The sequence below is a fragment of the Lepisosteus oculatus genome, chromosome 5 (assembly GCF_040954835.1).
Source record: "Lepisosteus oculatus isolate fLepOcu1 chromosome 5, fLepOcu1.hap2, whole genome shotgun sequence".
In the NCBI taxonomy this organism is placed as follows: domain Eukaryota; kingdom Metazoa; phylum Chordata; class Actinopteri; order Semionotiformes; family Lepisosteidae; genus Lepisosteus; species Lepisosteus oculatus.
The window spans coordinates 30,703,485-30,714,398 of record NC_090700.1 but is presented as its reverse complement, the minus strand read 5'-3'; the positions used below and the strand labels follow the sequence as shown (position 1 = coordinate 30,714,398).

The 10,914-nt window shown below is 40.9% G+C and overlaps 1 long non-coding RNA gene across 1 annotated transcript; it reads right to left on the bottom strand.

Moving 5' to 3' along the window:
• Positions 1-441: 441 nt before the first annotated feature.
• Positions 442-10,749, bottom strand: LOC138239201 (uncharacterized). The gene is made up of 4 exons (XR_011189652.1): positions 9,785-10,749; positions 5,898-6,265; positions 5,338-5,418; positions 442-4,815 (listed from the first exon to the last, which is right to left on the bottom strand). It is a non-coding gene; the product is annotated as an uncharacterized lncRNA (long non-coding RNA).
• Positions 10,750-10,914: the final 165 nt, after the last annotated feature.

Sequence of the window (10,914 nt, the reverse complement as noted above, 5' to 3'; positions counted from 1 at the left end):
GATACTGTACCTCTGCCGTCAACTAATCTGCTGTTACATAAAGAAATGGCATAAGAGGAAAAATATTAAAAGGTAGGATATTTCCTGCCTTGTCTTTTGACCTCCTGTGTAAGTGAACATTTATCTTGAATGTCTCTGGGGCTCTCAATTTCAACCACATACAGACCTTTGCCTAACCTTTCTAACAAATTTGTCACAGCGTGTGTAAATAACCTTTCCGGAAAAACTGGCCCTGGAGTGATCAGGTTAAAAAAGTTGGCAGTTTATGTCATCCCAAAATAAGATATGAAAATATTTTCACAGTGTTTCTGGTCGCCTCTGGGATACCGAATTACAAAAAAGAGTACAGAGATCTGACAGTAAAGATTAGACAAAACTAAGCACACATTTACCAGTTCCAAATCACCCATAGAACATTTTTTTTTAAGTATTTTATTTTTTTGCACAGACACCTGTAGGGACACAACAGTTAAGACCATTTCGGTACTGATTTGCACTTAGAATCTTTCTGTTAAAAATACTGTGAAATGTGAAAGAGGCAGTTGACACAGCCACAGAATTTCTATTCCTTTCCCCTTGTGGGGTTGGATTCCAGAGGGTTGTTTAAATAGTGTCGGATGTTAGTATACGAGAAAAAAACCTGCCCTAGTAGGCATCTGACAGTGGTGCAGTCCTACTGTATATGTCAGACATATTCAAACAAAAAGATAAATGTGACTGGCAATCATTTCTTTGGTCTCTAGACAGCAGAGAACTCCAGCTCACTAAAACACCAGCTCCTCTGTGGCAGGAGAACTCTAGACCATCCAGGAGTCTTTAACTCACTCAGTGCACTGAGCCCAGTTACACATAATATTGTCTAACCATGAAATCCAGCCTAAAATCTGGGATGTGTGTTGCTCCACAACCACTACCCATGAAAATGGGTGTTTCAAAGCCTCCACTCGCAGGATCTCTCACACATTGACACAAAGCATTTCTGTTCCTAAAGAGCTTGCTCACACTAAAATCACTAGCAAGCTTACAGAAATCTGAGATTCCAACAGCGTACTGCTGCTAAACACACAGCGTGCACAGAGATGGTCCTGTTCCTGGCCCACAGTCCACCAGTTAAGGTGGCACAGGCTGCATGCTGACAGTTTGGCAATTGATTAACAACACAGTTGAATTGTCAACCTTACAGCTGAGGTTTAGCCTAAAGTGCACTGGTACAGTTATCAGTCATTGATCAGTCGTAAAATTGTTGTTGGAAGAGTTCTGTTATCAGGAAATTGCTACTTTGAAGGGACACTAGATAATGTGCAGTGAGGACACAGGAAGACAGGAAACCAGTCCTTCAGACAGACACACACTCACACCAGGGCCTTTTTTTTCCCAGAAGCCAATTGACCTACCAGCATGTCTCTGGGGTGTGGGAGGAAACCAGTGCTCCCAGAGAAAAATCCTGGACATAAAAACTCCACATAGATAACACCCCAGGAATTAAACTCAAGATCCCAGTGCTGCAGAGCAGCGATGCTTGCCACTGTGCCACTGTGTCAGTCAAGACAAATCCCTAAGATCACAGATGGAATCAAACCCAGTGGATGACTGATGCTACATACTGGTCACCTGCATCTCCCCCAGACAAGGCCACACAGGTCACCCATGCCTCCCTGTCCATCCTGGGCATGGCAGTGCTGGTCTCCAGGACCTCTCCACCTCGACAATCATTTGACATGTATTACATTCAATCTAGGCTTAGGCAGAGAGAGGTCAGAGTGACAGACAGCTGCTATACTGCAGGAAATAAATAGAGAATAGAGATCTTCCTCAGAATAACAAGTCAAATCCCAGAATTCCCACACCTGCCAGAATCAAAACAGCTTCCAGTCCTACTGTTGGAGGAAACAGAACTGAGAGTTGCAGCCCAGTATGTGAACTCCTGTCACAGCCTGAGGAAGAGAGAGTCCATCAAACAATATTATGTTATTGATTCAAGTATTTGTAAATGTTTGCTAATTGTTATTGCTTTGGTCACAGTGTAATTCACCAGCCATGTCAATAAACCTCTTTGAATTTAACAGACATGGGTTCATAACTTGTGTTCTGAGGGGTTAGTACATGGACAGAGGGTTGGGAAAAAGATTTGACAGTTTTCTAGTTAAGCAAGAGGTAAAACATAGGCTGGTTCCAGATCCAATAATTCTCCCTCCTTGCTGTGCACTTTCAAACTACAGCCACCTGTGAGCCTGTGTGTAAACTATCCAAACAGTTTCGTCTCACAATCATGCCATTAAAGGTTTTTGCGCAGAAACCTGTAAGAATCTACAATAAGGTTGCTTTAGAAATAAGTTCAAGAAGGATTTAAAGCAGGAATCACTATAGAAGGATTCCATCGGTTTCTTAAAATGTATGCATTAAAGCTGACCATAAAAGATTCCTTATTTTGAACTTTCATGGATTAACAAGTGAACAAATGAAATGCAAGTGTGCGTGAACACCTTTTAAACACCACCATCTGGCATAGCTGTCTTCAGCATGGCAGTGGTGTGCAGCTCCAGGACTGGAGTGGGTTAGAACCTGCGAGTTCGTGCTCCATCTCTGAAGTGAATGACCTGACTGGGATGGTCATTACCTTAACCATTTGAACACTTTCAAAGCATTTTATCTTTCAATGATTGAAAGAGAACTCCTTGTAACCTCTGGCTACACTGGTGCGGTCCATCAGGAAGGGGATTGTATGTAGTTGTAACGAACAGTTCTTTCCGGACCCTATGCGGACGACACAGTCCGACGGAGTGGGGAAACACTGGGGAAACGTCATGCAGGAATACGGGGCAGAAGACAGGGGGGCGTGTCCAAGGTGCACTGGTGCACGGGGGAGGTGTGGCCGAGGCGAACAATCCAAAAGAGAAGTCCTAGGGAATATCCAAGAACACACGAGAAAGTCCAAAACCAGAAGATCCATCAGAACAAGTTAAAAACCATGAAGGCCAGGTCGGAACCGGCGGACGGGGAACAGGAACGGGAACAGAGGTTAAAACCTTAACGGGACCAGGCGCTTCCAGGTCCCGGACTCGGACGATATGGAAATCAGTTGCAGAGCCCGGATGAGAGTCAGTGCCTGGCTTTTAAGGTGGGCTGGGAATAGGGAGCAGGTGCATAGAATAGAGTCTAAAGTGAAAGGGCTGGAGCACCCTTAAGGAGGGGGGACTATAATCGTGACAGTAGTGTGGTATAGCTATTACCGTGCACAATCGATCAGGTAGTTATGACTGTAAAAGAATAATGGTGCTCATGAGTGGCTCAGGTCTTAGGGGCAGGCTCAAGCCTGAGAAGCAATCATTGACCAAAGGGTAGTTTTTGTGTCAAGACTCCATTACTAGAAGGCCAAGTGTCTTCTGTTTTTTTCCCACTCATGTTCTAAGTAATAGCATGCTCTCTAATTATCTGCAGAATTGCAGTATTTGGCATTGTACAATTGTAATGTTTTCTCATGAACTGTACATTTAATGAAGTGAATGTTGTGAGTAATCAGTAAAAGAAGACCTTAATAATCATCCTGTGAGTGTCCAAGAAAATAACCTGGTTAATTGCTTAATTGACAAACCTGAACGCACTAGACCATCCAGGAACTGAGTAAGAACTCTGATATCAATGGAAGGTATTCTCTTAAGAGTGAAGAAATGCCTGCAGAAAATCGAAAATGGAACATCTGCTTTCATCCTTAAGACCTAATTAGATTTTACAGCTGTGACACTTCGAGCTGAAACTCAGAGCTTGATCTTGATTTCAGATCCGGCTTTGATCTTGTTTCTCTGTTCCTCTGTGTCTTATCTGATCTCCTGGGTGTCTGGCAGGTAGCTGCAGGTGTGTCTGCCTGCGAGCCTCCAGCACTGGAGTGACTTCATATTAGCTAACCGCCCTGTGAAGCAGTATGTCAACAGCACCCCAGAGGGGACCTGTGGCAGCTCCTGAAAAGCACGCCAGGAAACCACAGCACAAATCTGAGGTGCCTGACAGCATTTCTGCAAATCTATATTTTTTTAATATAAAAGAAATTACACTCCTTGACACAAAAAAAGATTGAAAAACAAGACAAAAAAAAACCCAATCCGAATGGTTTCAACAGGAAACTGTCTCCTTGATGTGCAAATTAACCTCCTACCTAAACATGTGCATTTGAAATCACTGCCTTTAAATCTCAACAGGACATGAGCAGGATGCACCTGGTAAGAGTTACTACTGCCCACCTTGTCCCTCACCTAGAACTATGGCTGCACAGAGCTGTCAGCTGCCCAGTCTCTGACTGATGCCTTTCCATGCCAACTGAGAAGACGTCCACTGAAGACAGAATTGCTACTAATGTATTATGTTCAGTACTTGGATGGGAGACCTCCTAGGAAAGCTAAGGTCGCTGCTGGAAGGGGTGTTAGGGGAGCCAGTAGGGGGCGCTCACCCTTTGAGTCTTTGAGTGCAGTTGAACACTTAGGTTCCCTCTCTCTCCATGACTACACTGTTTTTGGTCTTACTTGTTTCACCAACTCATATTATCACTGGAGTGACACCTCTATGGTCCTTGATGTTTTGGAGAGAGGATTCCTGGGAGCTGTCGGAAACACTGGAACACTGGAGCTGTATGGTCGGGTTCTCTGGATCTGCTTTAGGTGTTGGAGAGCCGGCTCACAGCACTGGTCCAGATGGTCCCAGACAGGATGTAAGAGGTGATGTCAGTAGAAGATAGTTGGTCATTCTCTTAGCCCTCTCAGAACTGAAACATGCCCGGGGGTCTACCATTCAGGAGAGAAGCAGGTTGAAACTTGAAGTACATCTCTGCAAGCAAAACAGAAAAACAGGAATCATTTCTCCCATGCACAACCTTTTTGCAAACTGAGCTACTTGGATGCAGACTGGGATACACATGATTCTGCTGCTCAGCTTAGCCATTTTGCATAATAGATGTTATCCATTATATTATTTTCAATGAGATATGTGATAGTCACAGTTCCGCACGGGGTCGTACTCCTACCACCCGTTCCGTCCCGTCCCCCACACCCGAGGCAGGAACCCAGGTCACCGGCGTAATGCAACAGGGCACCAACCGCATGAGCTAAAGGGGACCTCCCTCAGCCCAGGCAGCTGAGGACCCTGCTACGCCCAGTGAGGGTGCTGACGTTACCACACTAGCGCCGCTACAGATACAACAATTCAAATTAACTTAAAATGTTATTGATGATGTTATGGTTACCAATAATCCTCCTGGCCCCACAACTGTGTCTTTTGATTGCATTGGAAATACTTGAAAACAGTCCAACTATTTCATTTGTCTATTTGGGCTCTCTTTTTCCTTCTCACGTCTTGTGTCATTTTCTGCCGTCTTTTCATTGAGTAGTTGTAGACGATCAAGGCACCTGCTGTGGTCTTTATCTTCCTTATCTGCAACAGCATAGAAAGTAGGCCAGAGAAACTGACTGAAAACACAGCGCATGATGTCTTGAAATGAAAAAAACTTGATTTCAGCCTTTTACAGAAAAAAAGGTGCCATGATACTCATACAAGGATCACGAATACTGTATGTTAAGTAAACAAATCTAGCAAGAAGTGAGGAATTATAATTTTTCCACTGATCTACAAATCAGGCATCTTTATTAATACTGATGTTCAAGCCCAAAACTGCAATATTCCATAGTAAGAGGACATTTCTCACTTTAGGACTGGAGACATTATTTTGGCTCACTTGTATTAATGATTGAATCTGTAATAGGCCTTTGTTACACAGTACTACTAACAACCATAGTCATTATTTACAATGGCTTTCTTTTCTCCAGGTTCTCCGGTGTCCTCTGACTTTTTAAAGATATGTTTTTATACTTTACTTTTTATACTTTTAAAGATATTGCTTTAACTGCCGTTACCAAATTGTCTCTGTATCTTTGTGTGTGTCTTGGTGTGATGGACTGGTGTACTGTCCAAGATAAAGTCCTGTCTTGTGCCTTCTGCTTCTAAGATAGAAGAAAAAGTAGTTTTCTGATCATGAATGATTTTTCATAAGCATCCAGTACTGTATCTCAAAAGGCAGTCCAACTGAAATTCTAAATGAAATTTTAAAACAAAGCAAAGCCAGACACATTAAACAAAACAAAGTTAGAAAAGACACTTGCTAGTAGAAACCCCTTTGGGGAGAGAGTTCCCTCATCTCAATGTGATTCTGGCTGTGTGGAGTCTGCGTGTTCTGTCTGAGCATGTGTGGTTTTTCATCAGGTGCTCTGGTTTCCTCCAGTCTCTGAAAAACATGCAGGTTATGGTGACTTGCATCTCTAAATTGTCCCTTCTTGGAGGGCAGGGGCTCAGGTTTTAGTATGTTCATATAGTGTTTTCATACTTGGGTATGGGAGGGTGTTCCCAGTACACCCAATTCTGGTTGTGAGATTACTGACAAACAGGCTGGTTTTCTGATGATCTGTGCATCAAACAAGTACACACATAAAGTGAAAACGGTCTGGCTCACCACTGCACTGCCTACATGATGCACATGATGATGCCTACTGATGATGCACCTAAAAGGAAACACCCCATCGCCCAGAATAGCCCCTAATGCGCACAAATGATTGCATTTGTTATTGATTTCTCTCTCCCTTACAGGTATTTATAGTACGTCTCAAAGCGAGATGTATTTACCAGTTTCCTGGCCTTGCTGTTGTCCTTACCAGGAAAATATAAGATGGGCATCGAAACCAACTGCTGAGTCAAAAAAAAACAACCACCACCAACTCCTGTAGCAAATAACAGGATGTTTTACTGTGGTACTCATCAGAAAGGCGAAAAATTTGCTCACTGTCGTTTTGCAAGAGGGGTTTAATAATGCCTCAACATCTTGTCCTTTTCTAATTACAATTATTCACACCTCTCAAAGGTGTCTGTGTGCTGCCTTATAAACATCTGCCGTGGTAAAGTTAAGGGCTTGGTAAGGTACAGAAAAGAATAGTGAGATCATGGTAATAGTTAAAAATGCACAGCCTTAGGTGGTGAGGCACCAGGCCGAATGTGCCAGGCTGTGGCGAAGCGATACAAAGCAAGGTATAGGCATGGGAGAATGTAACGATTGTGCAGATTTAGCATGTCAAGGTTTCAGAAGGTTTCAGAAGGACAGGTGCAATATTTTTCATAGGGCCCCACAAAGAGGCTTTCAAACCTTTCTTGCTCCGCTGTAAAACTGAATGCAACTGATTTCTCAAAATGGAAAAAGTGGGTATAGAAAAACAAATTAATTAGCTTCTCTTCCGTGAGCTTCCCTTAACCTCGCAGCACCCAGGTTAAATGAAATCGTCAGAGCGGTGGCACTGTGGCTAAGGATCTGTGTCTGTGGCTGAAAGGTTGCCGTTCAAATCCTGTGGCCGTTGGGCTCCTGAACAAGGCCCTTAACCCCAACTGCTCTAGGAGTGCTGTACAATGGCAGACCCTGTGCTCTGACCCCAAGCTTCTCTCTGTCTGTGTGTCTCATGGAGAGCAAGTTGGGGTATGCGAAAAGACAATTTCCTAATGCAAGAAATTGTATATGGCCAAAAAAGTTATCTTATCTTTATCTTAATAGCACAAGTGACATGTCACAGATACGTTACAAGTTACGTTTCTGCAGGACCGATTCCAAACCCAAAGCCCTGGCTGTAGATTGTGCATTTTCTGCTCTGCCTTCTTGTTTGCCTATATGGTTGCAGCTTTGAACTTGCTCACTGTCAGAAAATGGGGAGAAATAATCTAATTACAACTAACACTTGGAGAACGAGCTTGCTATCGGCATTGAATCAATAAAATCAATTTTATTTGACTGCTTAAAATATACTGCCAAGACCAGTACGTAATAACTTCTTAATATAACTATGCTACATACTCAAATATCATTTTTGTTCACTCTGTCAAAATCTTTTCTGATGGTTATAAGAGCGTGCCATAACTAAATTCTGTAGTTACCAATAATAAGCAAATATCAGAAGTGTGATTGCTAGCAGGTTGATAGTTATGTTAGATGGTTTTGAAGCCATTCCACTGATTCACAGTGCAGTATCCTGACCTGTTTATGCTCTGTATGCCTGACTATTAACAGAAAGGCTCTTACAGTATTCCTGGTCAGGGACATCCTGTATCAGAGATTTTAAAACACCTGATAGTAAATTCACAGCTCACTTCCAAGTCTCTATTAAGTCACTTTGGACAAAATGGTAATGGACCCATTATTTAAATTATTAATTAAAGGACATTGCTCCTCTCTTTAATTAAAAGTAATATATATATTAATAAATCTAATTTCTGTAAGACTCACAAGACTTTGAGATCAGGTTGTGAAATATTTCATTTTTATGGTTGTTTTCGGGAAATCGTAAATGTGGTTTATTTATGTTAGTTCAACTTCTACACTCACAGCCTCTGTAAAGAATAACTGGTTAAATTGCCCTCCATCATTTATGAAAGCGCTGTCGTTCAATGTCAGTGAACGACATTGAAATTATCTTGTGTTTATGAAGAACAATTTTGCTTTAAAAATAATCACATCATTAAACACGGCATTTTTCAATTTGCCGAGTAAAATAGCACTAAAACGTTAAATATTAGTCCTGTCAACAATAACCACCTTCTGAGGGGGAAAGGGTTATTTAAATCATTATTGTTCTACTGCTTCATTTTTGAGGCAGACTTATGCAATGAACACAATCTCAAAAATCGGAGCAAGACCTTTTCAGCTAGCTGTTTTCTTGCCAGTGGTTTTCGGGATTTAAAATGTTAAAACCACGAAGTCGACCACGAAAGGAGACGAACACTGAAACCATTAAAAAGATCAGCTGAGACTGACTACACTTTGATTCTAACTCTGAAAGACCGTGGTATTAAACACTAACATTAATTTTAATTTCCCGACTACCAGCAACACGAGAGCGTCAATTGTGTTTCCCCTTGTTCAGGCACTTGAAATAAAGTATTTTGATTTTCTACGTGTATTTTTACTCTGGGGACATTCATGACTGGCACTGGAAACTCTAAATACAGATATTTAAAAGTTTAAAAAAGTATTTTAAACATGCTCTCTGCAAAACACTTCATCACCAGATTACAAAGACTTTTGTTAGAAGCGTCCCGAAATATTTTTTAATAATTTAACATTGGTACAACATAAAAACAATTTTTTCTGTCATTTTCTTTCAACACCGCACATGTTCAAAGCATTCTAAAAACCTTTAGATATTTTTAAACTATACACAGTAAAACTACATATTTCAACGATGCATAATTTTTTCTCCACTTTCGACCGCGATGTCCTTAAACGCTTAAAATAATCTCTATTATTTAATTGTGTTGAAAATGCATTTCCATCATAAAATTCAAATTAACAAAAATGAACATCCGACCACAAATTGTGCTCAATAAGCGAAATAAACATATTACCGAAAAATTAAAACAATAGATTTCTGAAAAAGTTCAGGTGGGCGGCTGCGTCAGCATGCGTAGGCTACAAAGGAACAAGTAAAGGTTTATTCCCTGCTGAAAAGAGAAGAAAAAACACAACATTTAGGCTGTGGAGCCCTTTTCGGGTGTCACACCCGAAACGTTGTGATTTCTTTCTTCTCTTTTCAGCGTGGAATAAACCTATTACTGATTTCTGAAAAATACTGTTTAACCATATAAACTAATCCCGAAACGAGAGAAGCCGTTCGAAATTAAAGAAGATTTAATATTATTTAAAAAAACATTCGAAAATCCTTCTTAATTGTGCTAATTATGAGCTATTTAACTCAGTTGAAGTTAACCTTACCTTTGTGAGAAATGTTCTCGCGTGGAAAAAGTCTTCTTGGAATCCACTCATTTTTGATAAGACAACTCAATGCGTGAAACCGCAAAATTATAATTAGTTTGCTTGAGGCGAGTTAAAAAATTAGGCTTTGGATTCCTGTTGCTGCGCTGTGTCTTTTTTAATAATGAAAATATGCTGGTAAAAACTGTCATGTTGAGACGGAGCAACTTGAGTTCCGTTTGTGGGATTAACATTGTTTGAAGTTACTGCAAGAGCCCAGGCGCAAAGTCGAGTCACAAACTACTATAGAAAAACTATACAAACTATAATTTCATCCTCACGGTTAGAGGTGCCTGCACAGGTTTTTTTTTATCTCCAAAACAATTGTATGTCAATGGCTTTCGTCTAATCAATATCCGTTTATTTTTGTTACGAGACGTAAAACTTTTTTTTTTTATTTAGTCATTATATTTTCTATAGCGCCTTGGAAATCAGTCATCTTAAAAAAAATCTGTTTTGTTTAGTTCAGCTTCACAAAGTTCAAGTACGATTTAAAAAAACCGTGTTTGACACACGAGAAAATGTGTCTCGGGACCCTCGTAAACGATTCTTTAGTTAACAGAGTCTCAGTTTATTCTACACATGACAGAGTGACGGTGCTCTGAGCGGCTGTTAATCTTGCAGTTTTTACCCTGCACTGTAAACACCGGCTCTCACGTTCTTCTTTTATTCTGGGCGCTCTCGTTTGGTCCGGTGGCGGTTTGCCCCACTGTCTCTTTCGGGTTTAATTTAACTGGTTTTAATGCTCAAATTCACTTTCTGGTCTATAAATGTTGACTGGAATGTATCAGACATCTTTTTTAGCCCCCTGCCAGTCCCAGACGTCCAGAACTCCCGTCATTTAAGTGCGTTACCCAAAATGCAAGCCCATGGACAGCTGCACAGTATATGAAACACCCCTACAATGGACAGTGAATCACCTTTTATGTAATGCCTATTTAGCCAGATTGCTTACCGTTTTGTACACTGAAGTTGTTCGAAAGTACGTTTGAAGTCGGATATTTAAAACCTAAAAACGCAGAAACAATCCTTGTTGATTATTATTATTATTATTATTATTATTATTATTATTATTATTATTATTATTATTA